General features: G+C 42.6%; 1 protein-coding gene and 1 non-coding gene across 3 annotated transcripts in view; one reads left to right on the forward strand and one right to left on the reverse strand.

Moving 5' to 3' along the window:
* The window catches only part of LOC126281373 (neuroendocrine convertase 1-like), a 435,322-nt gene that overhangs the window by 264,427 nt on the left and 157,735 nt on the right, over positions 1-13,160 (forward strand). The gene's annotated exons all lie outside the window — the stretch shown is intronic.
* On the reverse strand, positions 12,770-12,843 carry Trnas-cga (transfer RNA serine (anticodon CGA)). The gene has a single exon. It is a non-coding gene; the product is annotated as a tRNA-Ser (tRNA).

Raw genomic sequence — 13,160 nt, forward strand, 5'->3', positions numbered from 1 at the left:
ACAGGTGTAATCTGTGGAAAAGCATTGTCTGGATAAAAAATGGCGCCACAACACCGTTGCAAGAGACGTGACGCAGGATGTCCTTGACGTACCGCTGTGATGTCACAGTTACCTCAGTCACAACCAACTGTGACCTGAAGTCATACCTGATGGCTCCTCACACCAGAACAGAGTAACACCGCTGCGCCTCTCCAAAACATTGGAAGAACAGGACCTCTCCCCAGGTCACCACCATATCGTCGACAACAGGGACCTAGTGATTCATGGTACTGTGGAACCGCGGTTCATCACTGTCATTATCAGCAGCTCGCACTTCCTGGTACTGACACCACTGCTAATCCAACGTTTGTGTTATAGTGTTACTGGCAGCGTATACATGTGACGGTAATTCTCTTGTCCAACTGATGCTGGTCTCCCACCAATGGTGCCGGATACACACAATGTTGCGGGGACAGCAGCAGTAGATATGAAGCGTGCGGAATGTGCTTGACGACATATTCTTGTGGTAGTCATAAGCGCTCGATACAACCTGTACAAGGAGTGTACCTGCCCTCACGTTCCCATGCAGATCACCAAATGGTCACTGTCGCATGCGAATGCCCCACAAATCTGGATATTTCAAGATTCGATCAGGTGGCCAAATGTAGACTCACAATGATACCCCTGTCCTCAAATTCCGCCAGGTGCTGATCACCCTGCCTCACACAAGTAACCACCATCTCTGTGTCCGTCACAGTGATCGCTCAACACCTGATGATTTTCATCCACTTTATATAACATATGGGGCATGGTAATAAGCTGAACACTAACAACAGTAATGGACTATTGAGGCCGTTTCCCCATCACAGAGAACTGCAGCTCCAATCATTTACATACTCTCTGATGCCGTGAACGTTTACGTAGTTAGATTGACATCTCACCATGGTTTCTGTGTACTTCACAGTTTTGTCGGACTGTGTTCTTAAATAGACTATGGATTACTAACTTCTTGCAATCCTCCAAATAATCAAATTCTCCTGATTTGCTGATCCACTTTATACACTATGTGATTAAAAGTATCTGGTCACCTGGCTGAAAATGACTTACAATGTCGTGGCGCCCTCCATCGGTAATACTGCTATGTTCAATCAGGTGATGGAAGGTTTTTTGGGGAATGGCAGCCCATTCTTCACGGAGTGCGGCACTGAGGAGAGGTATCGATGTAAGTAGGTGAGGCCCTGCCCGAAGTCGGCATTCCAAAACATCCCGAAGGTATTCTGTAGGATTCATGCCAGGACTCTGTATAGGCCAGTCCGTTACAGGGGTCTTATTGTCTAGTAACAACACCGCCACAGGCGGTGCGTTATGAACAGGTACTCGATCGTGTTGAAAGATGCAATAGCCATCCCCGAACAGCTCTTGAACAGTCGAAAGAAAGAAAGTGCTCACATCATCAATGTAGGCCTGTGCTGTGATACTGTCACGCAAAGCAACAAGGGGTGCAAGACCCTCCATATAAAACATAACCACATTATAATACCACCGCCTCCGAATTTTACAGTTGGCACTATACACGTTGGCAGATGACGTTCACCGGGCATTCGCCATACCCACACCATGCCATCGAATCGCCACGTTGTGTACCGTGATTCATCACTCCACACACAACGTTTTTCCACTGTTCAATCGCCAATTTTTACGCTCCTTAAACCAAGCGAGGGGTAGGTTGGCATTTACCGGCGCGATGTGTGGCTCATGAGCAGCCGCTCGACCATGAAATCCAAGCTTCCTCACGTCCCGGCTAACTGTCATAGTACTTGATGTGGATGCTGATGCAGTTTGGAATTCCTGTGGGATGGTCTGTATAGATGTCTGCCTATTACATATTACGATCCCCTTCAACTGTCGGTGGTCTCTTTCAGTCAACAGATGATGTCGGTCTGTACGTTTTTGTACTGTGCGTGTCCCTTCACGTTTGCATTTCACTGTCACATCGGAAAAAGTGGACTTAGGGATGAAATATCGTGTACAGACGTATGACACAAGTGACTCCCAATCACCTGATCATGTTCTAAGTCCGTGAGTTACGTGGAGCGTCCCATTCTGCTCTCTCACGATGTCTAAAGACTACTGACGCCGCTTATATGAAGTACCTGGCAGTAGGTTGCAGCTCAGTGCGCTTAATACGAAAAACGTATGTTTTTGGCGGTATCAGGATACTTTTGATAACATAGTATATTTTGGGAAGTATCCAGACACTTATTAGCGGACATTAATATAGGGTATGTCCACTTTTCGCCTTTACGACGGTTTTAACTTTACTGGGGGCACTTACAATGAGGTGTCTGAATGTGTGTGGTAGAATGGCAGCTCATTCTCCTTTGAGAGACGAAGACAGAGAAGGCAGTGACATTGGACTCTGGGGTATTGACCCAACTCAACATTTTAACTCATCCCAAAGGCGTTCCATTGGGCTGAGGTCAGGACTCGGGGCATGGCAAACCATTTTAGGTTTGCTATTGTGCATAAACAACTGCGTCGCAGATCCTTCCTTATGACAGGGTGCTTTTTTCGTGCTAAAACTAAACTAAACTCCATCGGAACAGGCTTCGAAGGCCCAACGGTACCGACCGACCACCGTGTCATTCTGAGCTTACAGGCGTTACTGGATATGGATATGAAGGGGCATGAGGACAGCACACACCTCTCCCGGCCTTTGTCAGTTTCAGTAACCGGATCTGTTATTACCACATCAAATATTTCCTCAACTGGCCTCACAAAATCAGAGTGCACCCCGTTTGCCAACTGCACTCGGCAGATCAGACGGTCATTCATCCAACTACCAGCCAAGTACGACAGTGCTTAACTTCTGTGATCTGACGGGAACCACTCTTGTCACTGCGGCAAGGCCGTTTGCGCTTTTTTCGTACCGAAATAAATAATTATCGTCTGCGCACTACTCCTCCACTGTACTCAGTGATGTAAAATGTATTAATATCTTTCAGCATTTTGCGTTTTCTTAAGCTGAATAAGAGGACCACGCCCCAACGAGGAAAAACACTTCTATATCGTACCACAACCTCCTCTCACCTCTCTGTTGGCATTACACGTGAGGGCACATAACGTTCTACAGGCATTCGCCAATACAAACCCAAACCCTTCCATCGGATTGTCGGCTTTGGTAATGTCATCCATCACTCTAAATCAATCGTTTACAGTCATCGACAGTAGAGTGGCGTTTCTGTTTACACCAACTCGAGTGTCACTTAGCTTGGCTTATGAGGAGCTGCTCGAACTTTGTACCCCATTCTTTTCAACTTCTTCCAGATTGGACTGTTGGAACCACACTGAAACTCTGAACTGATTTCTTATGCTGATTTTTTGCGGCTTCGTTTCGTACAACCACTCTCCGCAATGGTTTATGGTGACCATGCGTCTGTACGTAGGTCTGCTGATCCTGGTTTAGCTGTGGCTGTTCCTTCGCCTTTCCACTTCACTATCATATCGTTAATAGTCGACTTGGGTAGCTTTTAGAGGGTTGAAATAGCATTGATAGACTTGGTACTCACGTGAGATCCAATGACTAGTCCATATTCGTAGTCTGTTAGCTCTCCTGGTAGAACCATTCTGCTGTTACTGCCTCTATACTGATAACATAATACTACAGCCTCATTTTACACTGGCTGGTAGACCTTTCGTGACAGCTAGTCGTCAATTCCCCATTACATTGGAGTGGCGGATACTTTTGATCATACAGTGTAGCTGTCTGTGGGCCTTTCCATTCTACGCTACTTCCTATTAGAGCAAGGGAAACGAAATTGACCTCTTTCCGTCCGTTCTCCTAGTCTGAAAGAAATGCCAATAGTTCAAGAACGTATTTATCACAAAATTATTTGTGGTTTTACTCTCGAGATAAACGGTCCAAAGATAACGGATGATCACATGAGAAGTGTTAGCAGCTTTTACTGAATTATTGACACCTAGTCGAAGAGACTAATCCGTCATTCATCAGAAGGGAAGTATTCAAAAGAAAATGACCGAGCCTAGATTTGAACTACTATTACGCAATACCAAAATCGTGTTCCAGCACTGCATCAGTTCGCTTGGCACAAATTCGCTGTTAACAAATATACTAGGTAATCTGTTTCAGAGTAAAAATTTAAGTAATTTTCTCATGAAATGCAGCTGTGTCCTGTGATGTAAATGCCACTTTACGAGCATCAGAACTTCGCATGTAATCTACAGTATCGACTATATTTCGATAATTACGTGCGCGATTAATGGGTCCAAACAATGCGGTCGGACTGAATGATGCACTGGAATAACGGTGCAATTGTAACTGTGTGGAAGACAAATGAGAGGTCATTAAAGAATACGTCCCACTGTATTAGCCTGTAACCACATTACTGTCAATGTTTTGGCATACTAGTGCAGTTACAGATAGAACATCGAAACAATTACCGTAAAATAATTACGCCTATTATAACGTAATGGGTTGTTTTAGCTCTAGATAAACGACAACCACGTCATATCGATTGCTACGCCATATGACCTAGATTGCCATCATACGTGGGAATATGCAATTATCAATGACATTTTAGCCCTCATGTATGTCTCTTTTTACATGTAATGTTTCTTATATATTTTTATACGTATTTAGGAGACTTGAAGACGTTCGTTCGTCTGAAACTGATTGTCTATATATAAATATACAGTTATTTATGGGTCCATGATGTCGTTCTTTAAATATAATTATTATACACACACAAATGGTTTTGTAAGTGATCAGTTTTAAAAGGTATGTCTGTTCCACTGTCGTGACGGTCCGTCGACTGATAGTTACTGTAGGCTATTGCCCCATATCACACCTGAAGTATATTCCTGTTAAAATGATAGGGTCATCATTCGAACATGTTTTGTAGCTTTATTTACATTGTCATAAATTGCATCCTTTCAGAAGACAGAAATTTCTCAGTACACTCTCTTTTATTCTGTACGTGTAGTGGTTATTTACACAGCTGATTCGTTGTTGCTCGCACATTCTGACAGCACCCTTAGAAAAGACAGTTTACCAGTCAAATCCCTCTACCGTAAGTGCTTGTACTTCCACGAACTTTCAGCCATTTTCAGTTGCTGATTCACTGACATGTGGTCACTGGCTTCGTCCTTATATTAGTGTGGTACTTGGTCACTGGCTGTGACTCGTGCTAGCGAATACTGCACGTGCTTTAAAATTAGCTTCCATGCTATACTCAGCTTCAAGCTGTCACATTTATCGAAGGCGCTATTAGATACACACTTCTGGTCCTTAAAACTGCGACATCTTCAAGACAGCATGCAAAAAATGTCAAATCGGAATGGAGTGCATTAAATGCTTGGATATGCAAATGACTATCGTTTCAGCTCAGTCACACAGGTTAGGTAAGGATAACACCAAGTACACTTCGTTTGTAAGTCAAGTTTACATAGTGGGCTAGTCTTTCACGAATTGCATTCGAAGTTGTTTGTCTGTCTATCGCTCGACGAAATTGCTTCTCTCGTTGGTCGGAATCCCACGACTTCCACGCGAATACGGGTCAGTGGACTCAGGAGGCCATACTCGCTATGCAGTATCTGCATAGCTCCAAGCAACTAGCGCCCGAGAGCACTGACGTATTGTTAACATGGCCGTGCAGGCTTGTACAGCAACGTCCTTACAATGGGGCAGACAAAGGGCTTGTTCTTAGCCAATTACACACATGGACAGTGCGACGGCGTCTACGCCACCACTTTCGGCACGGCAACCTAGGTCGCGTCTTTCCTTGCGAGGGCAGCGTCGAGAGACCTGGAAACAGTGGTGCGCCCAATGACGATATGGGGCACAACTGTGGCACCATGTCGTTTTCGCAGACGAGTCCTGGGTCTGTGTAGAACATCCGGATGGACTGCAGACAGCGTGAGTTCATTGCAGTTTTGAAGCCTGGAAAATTCCTGTATGAATTGTCGTAATACAAAGCTATTGCACAACATTCATGCTTGCTGGAGATGTTAGGGACAGTAATAAAACGCAGGGCAAAATGCCAGTACGAATATAACGGTCTGTTACAGAATGGGCAGGTGGGCTCCTGCAAAGATAGCGGAACCTATGAAACACTAGCACAACTTATTACAGATATCCAGCTTTGCCTCGGAAACAACAAGTCCCTAATAGAGGTTTACAGGGATATTGAGAATGCTAATGATGCAGCTGACCTTTGGTTACTATTCAAGAAGACAGAGTTACACACTAAACTTCTTCACTACATTAGCAATCTCCTTTGTCTAATGAAAAACAGAGGACTTTGTATGAAATTTGGTAACAGCAGCGTGGGACGAAGTAAGGACATCAGCTCTCTCACCGATAATGTTTAATATCTAACCGTAAATATGCACACAATTTTCGACATCAAGATACTACAATACGTTGGTAATTGATATTAGAAGCCGTCAGCTGTGGCCGTATTACCGCTCGTTCTCGTAAGCGGGACTGAGTAGCGAGAGTGCTGTCTGCGAGATTATCGAGTTCCGAGAGCACGGTGTCGATAATGAGGCGACCTGACACTCTCGGCTGGCCACCCGCAGCCGAACGGTTCAGAACGCGAGTCGTACTGTGTACGGCTATCCGAGTTTCAAGTATACTAGTAAGGGACATACACGTGTGACATGTCACAGTTGTTCTGGTATGTCTGAAAGCATTTTGGGAGATTTGAGACTCATTTCGGTCGAACGAATCAAAACTGAGACATTAGAACACATCCAGACCACGTAATTATAAATGCAAAGCTGCCAGAATTTCCTGTAAAAGTGCTATCAGTGGTGGCATTCTGGTTACTCAGAAACTGCCACGTAACGGCGACAAGGGAAATCGTGAAACCTTATGACAAAGGCCGGCCGGAGTGGCCGAGCGGTTCTAGGCGCTACAGTCTGGAGCCGCGCGGCCGCTAGGGCTGCCTCGGGCATGGATGTGTGTGATGTCCTTAGGTGAGTTAGGTTTAAGCAGTTCTAAGTTCTAGGGGACTGATGACCTCAGAAGTTAAGTCCCATAGTGCTCAGAGCCATTTGAACCTTATGACAAAGGAAGAGATGAAGACTGTAAATCATTTTCTACATGTTGATACGATTATCATAAGGTCTAAGCTAAGCATTAACACGAAGTCATTTCTTGCAGTAGCAAGGAAAACCAACCACAGTGGCAGCAGGGCACAATATTTCTGCAAGAGACTTCAAACGACTTGTTTAATCCACGCCCCGTTGAGTTGCTGCACTACACCAGGCAAAAGAAGTTACGAAACGATATTAGGAATTATCCCAAGACTTCTGTACGTCACTGTATACTTGCAAATACAAGTCAACATAGCCAGATTTGTGTGCATTATGTAGTCAAATGTCACCAGTTGTTCAATTGTTGGTTGTTCTCACAAACTCTGACACAATGAAAGGCTAATATGTTTACATTTTTCGTGGAGCATGGTACAAAACTGTTATCTTACTTTTGAGCAAACTGACGTTGCACACAAACTTATCATTGATATTATAAGAGATTTAGATCGCGTCACTGACAGCCAGGCCAAGAATAATCATCTTGATTGCGTGGCACGATGTGACAGCCGCTGTTTTGTGGACAGAAGAATGTTCATGCTGATGTCGTAGAACTCCAGTTCGAAATTATTCCGTCATGGAAGGGAGACACGGTACGTTTATATCCTCTTATAAACATATGCATATTTCTGTATAAAATTAACCATCTGAACACACAGAAATGAAGCAATTCAGACCCATCACAAAAATCCATCGAATATCAAGAAATGGCTCTGAGCACTATGGGACTTTACTTCTGAGGTCACCACTCCCCTAGAACTTAGAACTACTTAAACCTAACTAACCTAAGGACATCACACACACCCATGGCCGAGGCAGGATTCGAACCTGCGACCGTAGCGGTCGCGCAGTTCCAGACTGTAAGGCCTAGATCCGCTCAGCCACCTCGGGCAGGCATAGAATGTCATTTTCACCGCAGAACTCTCTGGTAAATACTGTTCGCCAGGAGTTCCGGCGCAGAAGAAATATTGGTTCGTGTCAAGACTAAGATGAGTATGCTTGTTTCTAAAATGCACTGTGTTGCAAGAAATTACGACTCTGAACTATATGTAGTCATTCCGAGTATCACACCAGATTTTGCACACACTGGTTTCAAATTAGACGCATCAGTCAAATTAGAGCGTCAATGTCGTTTGAGCAGAAAGGCGTTTTAAATTATTCAGTGGTCTATCATTCTGGTTCCTGCTGAAGTCTTAATATAATGTTGGTAAAAATGATCTACCACTTCTCTAAGTAATATTCATATGTAATTACTGATAAAAGGAACGAAAACAACTTTAAAGCAACATATTAAATAACAAAATTTGTAGATAACTACTTTTCAGAAATGGAACTGTAATATTATTTTTTCATCAGCCTCCTGTAAATGAAAAAATCTATATAATTAACTAACAGGAATCAGTATCAATATAAATTAAAACTTTTGAACTGCCAAGACACACTCTCAGACGGCCGCAGTGGCCGAGCGGTTCTAGGCGCTTCAGTCTGGAGCCGCGCCACCGCTACGGTCGCAGGTTCGAATCCTGCCTCGGGCATGGGTGTGTGTGATGTTCGTAGGTTAGTTAGGTTTAAGTAGTTCTAAGTTCGATGGGACTGATGACCTCAGATGTTGAGTCCCATACTGCTCAGAGCCATTTGAACCATTTTGACCAGTGATGATAGTTTGTAAATGAACAGGTAGCAGCCACAATGACTTTCCATCGGATCAGACGGAATGTCAGATCGAAAAAATGTGTGAAAATTCCGTTAACCGACCTACATGCAAATAGCACTAGCGTTCTAAGAATTTTTGTTTCAGTGTATAGGCTTGGTGCTAGTTTTCTTGCTACTGTATGTATGAATTACGGCAGACTAAATCCTAATCATACACACATTTGTTCCAAGTATTAACTACACCGCTTTTTCCAAGCCTCACAACCGATACTGGGCATTCTTCATGAGAAGGGTTGATTTTAAGCCATTGAAACAAGAAAGACTTTCAAGAAGTAGAATTTTAATATGAGACCTCCTCTACTAATTAAACATAATTTTTCACACGGAAAACGTTCACAGAAAACAGCGTTGCTAATAAGGTACGTAATTAGGAAATTAGAATTGAAGCCCAGGTTGTATTTTTTTTTTCTTCAAAAACTTTAGGTTTCTCACAACGAAACACAGAATTAATCATAAATAACCCAGTTTGGTAATTTTAGGAGACATTTATAGGTATCCATAATTTGCTTTGACATACTTTTAAGTACATGTTAATTTGTTACTGTCAACGGGAAAACGAGACCATGAACCCCTTTAAGCAGGATCGTGATTTTCTAATGGTTCATCTCCAATTTCGCAGGTAAAAAGCATTTGTACATTAATGTCAGATTAATTAATACATAAAAATTTGCCTATTCAGAGTGACAACAAACAAATATTTACCTAGTGACTTCAGTCTCAGGAAAACAGTGAGAGAAAATGCCCTGCTTTCGCGAGGAAAGTTCTCAACGCACAGGACAGACACCAGTTGACGAGCTACATGTTGTTACATTTATCTACGAAACTATTAAATTCGGTAGACAGATTGGACATTACAGCTTTTTTACAGTCAAGAATGTTAGTCCCATAAAAAAAAATTAAGTTAAGGTCAGTTCACCAGGGCACACAAAGGAGCAGTTGTAATACCGATTACTGCAGCTCCATTATTCCATAGGTAACTGTCATGTTCCTTCATAGTCAACAACAGTTACCATCTGAATATGAACGCAATGACGCAGTATTCCATGATAGAAAAAAGTCGTTATTTTCTACAACGTAGTAACAATAAATAATTTATCCCAAGACAAGAGAGAACAGCATCGTAAAGGTAGAAAACAATGGGAGCTGAGATCTTACAATCCGCACCTCCAGCATATGAGTTCATTATTTACTAATGTTGCGTATTTTTAACAGCTAATTTTCAGAACACCTACAATCGTTTTATCAGTACAAAAACTGCTATTAGGCTATAGCATTGCTCTAAAATACTGTCCAATTACAGGTAATAGCATACATGTATGTAACATTATTGACCAACTTCATATCAAGTAACACTTTCGAATGCTCTTAAAACTGAATAACAATAAACGTGCGTCTGATGATATTCAAAAGATATGGTGGTTATCGTCGTATGCAAAGGGACGTCATTTCACATTCGACAGTAGGGGAGTCATGACCACGCATAATCAACTACGTTATTGCTTCGTAGTACTGGTGTCAGAAAACACAAAATTCCACGAAAAAGTACAGGGTGTATTCCATTCGCCGGAAAGCGTACTAAAAACGTATGGTTGATTCTTTGTAGCCATGGCTATCGTATTTTTGAATGTCCTATGAGAGGCATTTGTTTGAGGTCAAGAGCGCTCTACAATCAGAGTGTCGTGTGACGCACGTTTGCGTTTTTGCACACGTAGAAAGCACTTGAAAATAGCTCTACACGTGTAATTCGCCAATAGATTCATATAAATAAGCATTATTCTCAGTAATTATACAGTCTTGGAGGAACAAAGTTGTCATCCAAAAAAAAAAGTAGTTGAACACTGTAGCATCAAATCTGAAAAAATAAATGGAATCTTAATTTGTTGATACAATACCTAATCTACTTGCAACTCATAAATACACAGTCGATATCGCTCATCGGGAAAACTACTGGCCACTAGTTATAGCATGGAAGTAAGTTTCCCCAGAACATTACTTTTTCTTGAATTGCCTTCTCTTAAATCAATCATACGAGCGGCGTATCTTCGAATATGCATGCCACAAACCTTATATTTACTTTATTACCTTGTCTAAATTAAACATTCATTATTTAATACTTCCATTGAAACCTGCTATCACATTTCCTCATATAGTATTCTAATGGTTTATACTACATTCGGTTTCACATATTGGACGCACATGCACACATTGACACGCACACACACACACACACACACACGCACACACACACACACACACACACACACACACACACACACACACAAATTCATTTGAAGCTAATGTTGTCGGCATCACACCAGTTATTAACACAGGATTACGATTAATGCACCTGACCCATAAAACCTTCCTAAACAAACCCTACATGCAGTGGCGTCCATATCTGTGGATGCCGTGAGCGGTAATAGTTAGCTGCTCATAAGGATAAAACAACCGTGTATTAAACAAAGTTTCACACATCAAGAACTATTTTGACGCATAACATACGTAAACCGGTTGTTCAGAATCTGACACAATTCAGATATTGTTGTTCAGCTGTCATCCTGAATTTCTCTCTTTTCGAACCTTGATCTTTTAAGAAGATAAAGAGCGAAAGATAGAGAGAGAGAAAAAAAGTGAAGAAATATCGACAATTTTCTTTCCAGTGCGTATAGAGTCTCATAAATGTGCGCTGCCATCTGCATGCAACGTGAGTAATGTGGTAAAAACAATGCCTCACAACCGTTTCGAACTTTCGGTTGACTACGGTGGAAATGAAGCGTTCATGAACTAAATTTGATTTAGTAAACATAACTGAAACGTAATGATGAAGCTTTCTGGGCAGTAGACGTACCTGAGCCGCTGTAATAACCCAGCGAACGGAGACCAGCATCACGGATGGACTCACTGCGCTGTAACGAACTAAGTGATCGTTGCCTAGCAACATCACACTGTTTGTTGTAACAAAAGAATATCATTATTTTCGCTAGCCGCCGGATGGATAATTGCACCATGTCCTTCGGAAGATATGACTGACCATTTCGCCGACTTCTGTCGTGGGTATACCACCGCACAATAATGTTACATAAGATTTAAAAAATGTGACTATTATTACGGTATCGTTACCTCTCACTTTAAAATGCTATGCAAGAAAATTCGTAAAAAACTTCGCCTTTCTTTCTAAACTAGTAGATCGAATCTGAACCAACTAATTTCTTGGCAGACGTTGCCAAAAATTATGGTGCGCTGCAAAGAGGAATTCATCATAGGAGAAAGAGCTTCTTAACATACTGCTTGCACTAAAATGAAAATATTTCGGATTTACTCACTACCAAAAGGTTTCTATTTTTAAACTGGGAAATTATTATATCGTCGTGTACTGGTAACACCGTTAAACGTATGGAAATCGGAGCAGGGTGTATGCACGTTACTGGCTGTACTCATGTGGAGACTGCAAATCAGAAGTGATTTAAATACACTACTGGCCATTAAAATTGCTACACCACGAAGATGATGGGCTACAGACGCGAAATTTAACCGACAGGAAGAAGATGTAGTGATATGCAAATGATTAGCTTTTCAGACCATTCACACAAGGTTGTCGCCAGTGGCGACACCTACAACGTGCTGACATGAGGAAAGTTTCCAACCGATTCCTCATAAACAAACATCAGTTGACCGGCGTTACCTCGTGGAACGTTATTGTTATGCCTCGTGTAAGGAGCAGAAATGAGTACCATCACATTTCCGACTTTAATAAAGATCAGATTGTAGCCTATCGCGATTGCGGTTTATCGTATCGCGACATTGCTGCTCGCTTTGGTCGAGATCCAATGACTGGCACCAGAATATGGAACCGGTGAGTTCAGGAGGGTAATACGGAACGCCGTACTAGATCCGAAAGGCCTCGTATCACTAGCAGTCGAGATGACAGGCATCTTGAAACTTCCTGGCAGATTAAAACTGAGTGCCAGCCCGAGACTCGAACTCGGGACCTTTGCCTTTCGCGGGCAATGCTCTACCAACTGAGCTACCCAAGCACGACTCACGCCCCGTCTTCACAGCTTTAATTCTGCCAGTACCTCGTCTCCTACCTTCCAAATTTTACAGAAGCTTCCTGCGGACCTTGCAGAACTAGCACTCCTAAAAGGAAGGATATTGCGGAGACATGGCTTAGCGACAGCAACAGCCATTCTACAAACATCCCCCAGGAGTGCTAGTTCTGCAAGGTTCGCTTGGGTAGCTCAGTTGGTGGAGCACTTCCCCGCTAAAGGCAAAGATCCCGATTTCGAGTCTCGGCCCGGCACACAGTTTTATTCTGCCAGGAAGTTTCATATCAGCGCACACTCCGCTGCAGA

The sequence above is a fragment of the Schistocerca gregaria genome, chromosome 7, assembly GCF_023897955.1.
Source record: "Schistocerca gregaria isolate iqSchGreg1 chromosome 7, iqSchGreg1.2, whole genome shotgun sequence".
Classification (NCBI taxonomy): Eukaryota; Metazoa; Arthropoda; class Insecta; order Orthoptera; family Acrididae; genus Schistocerca; species Schistocerca gregaria.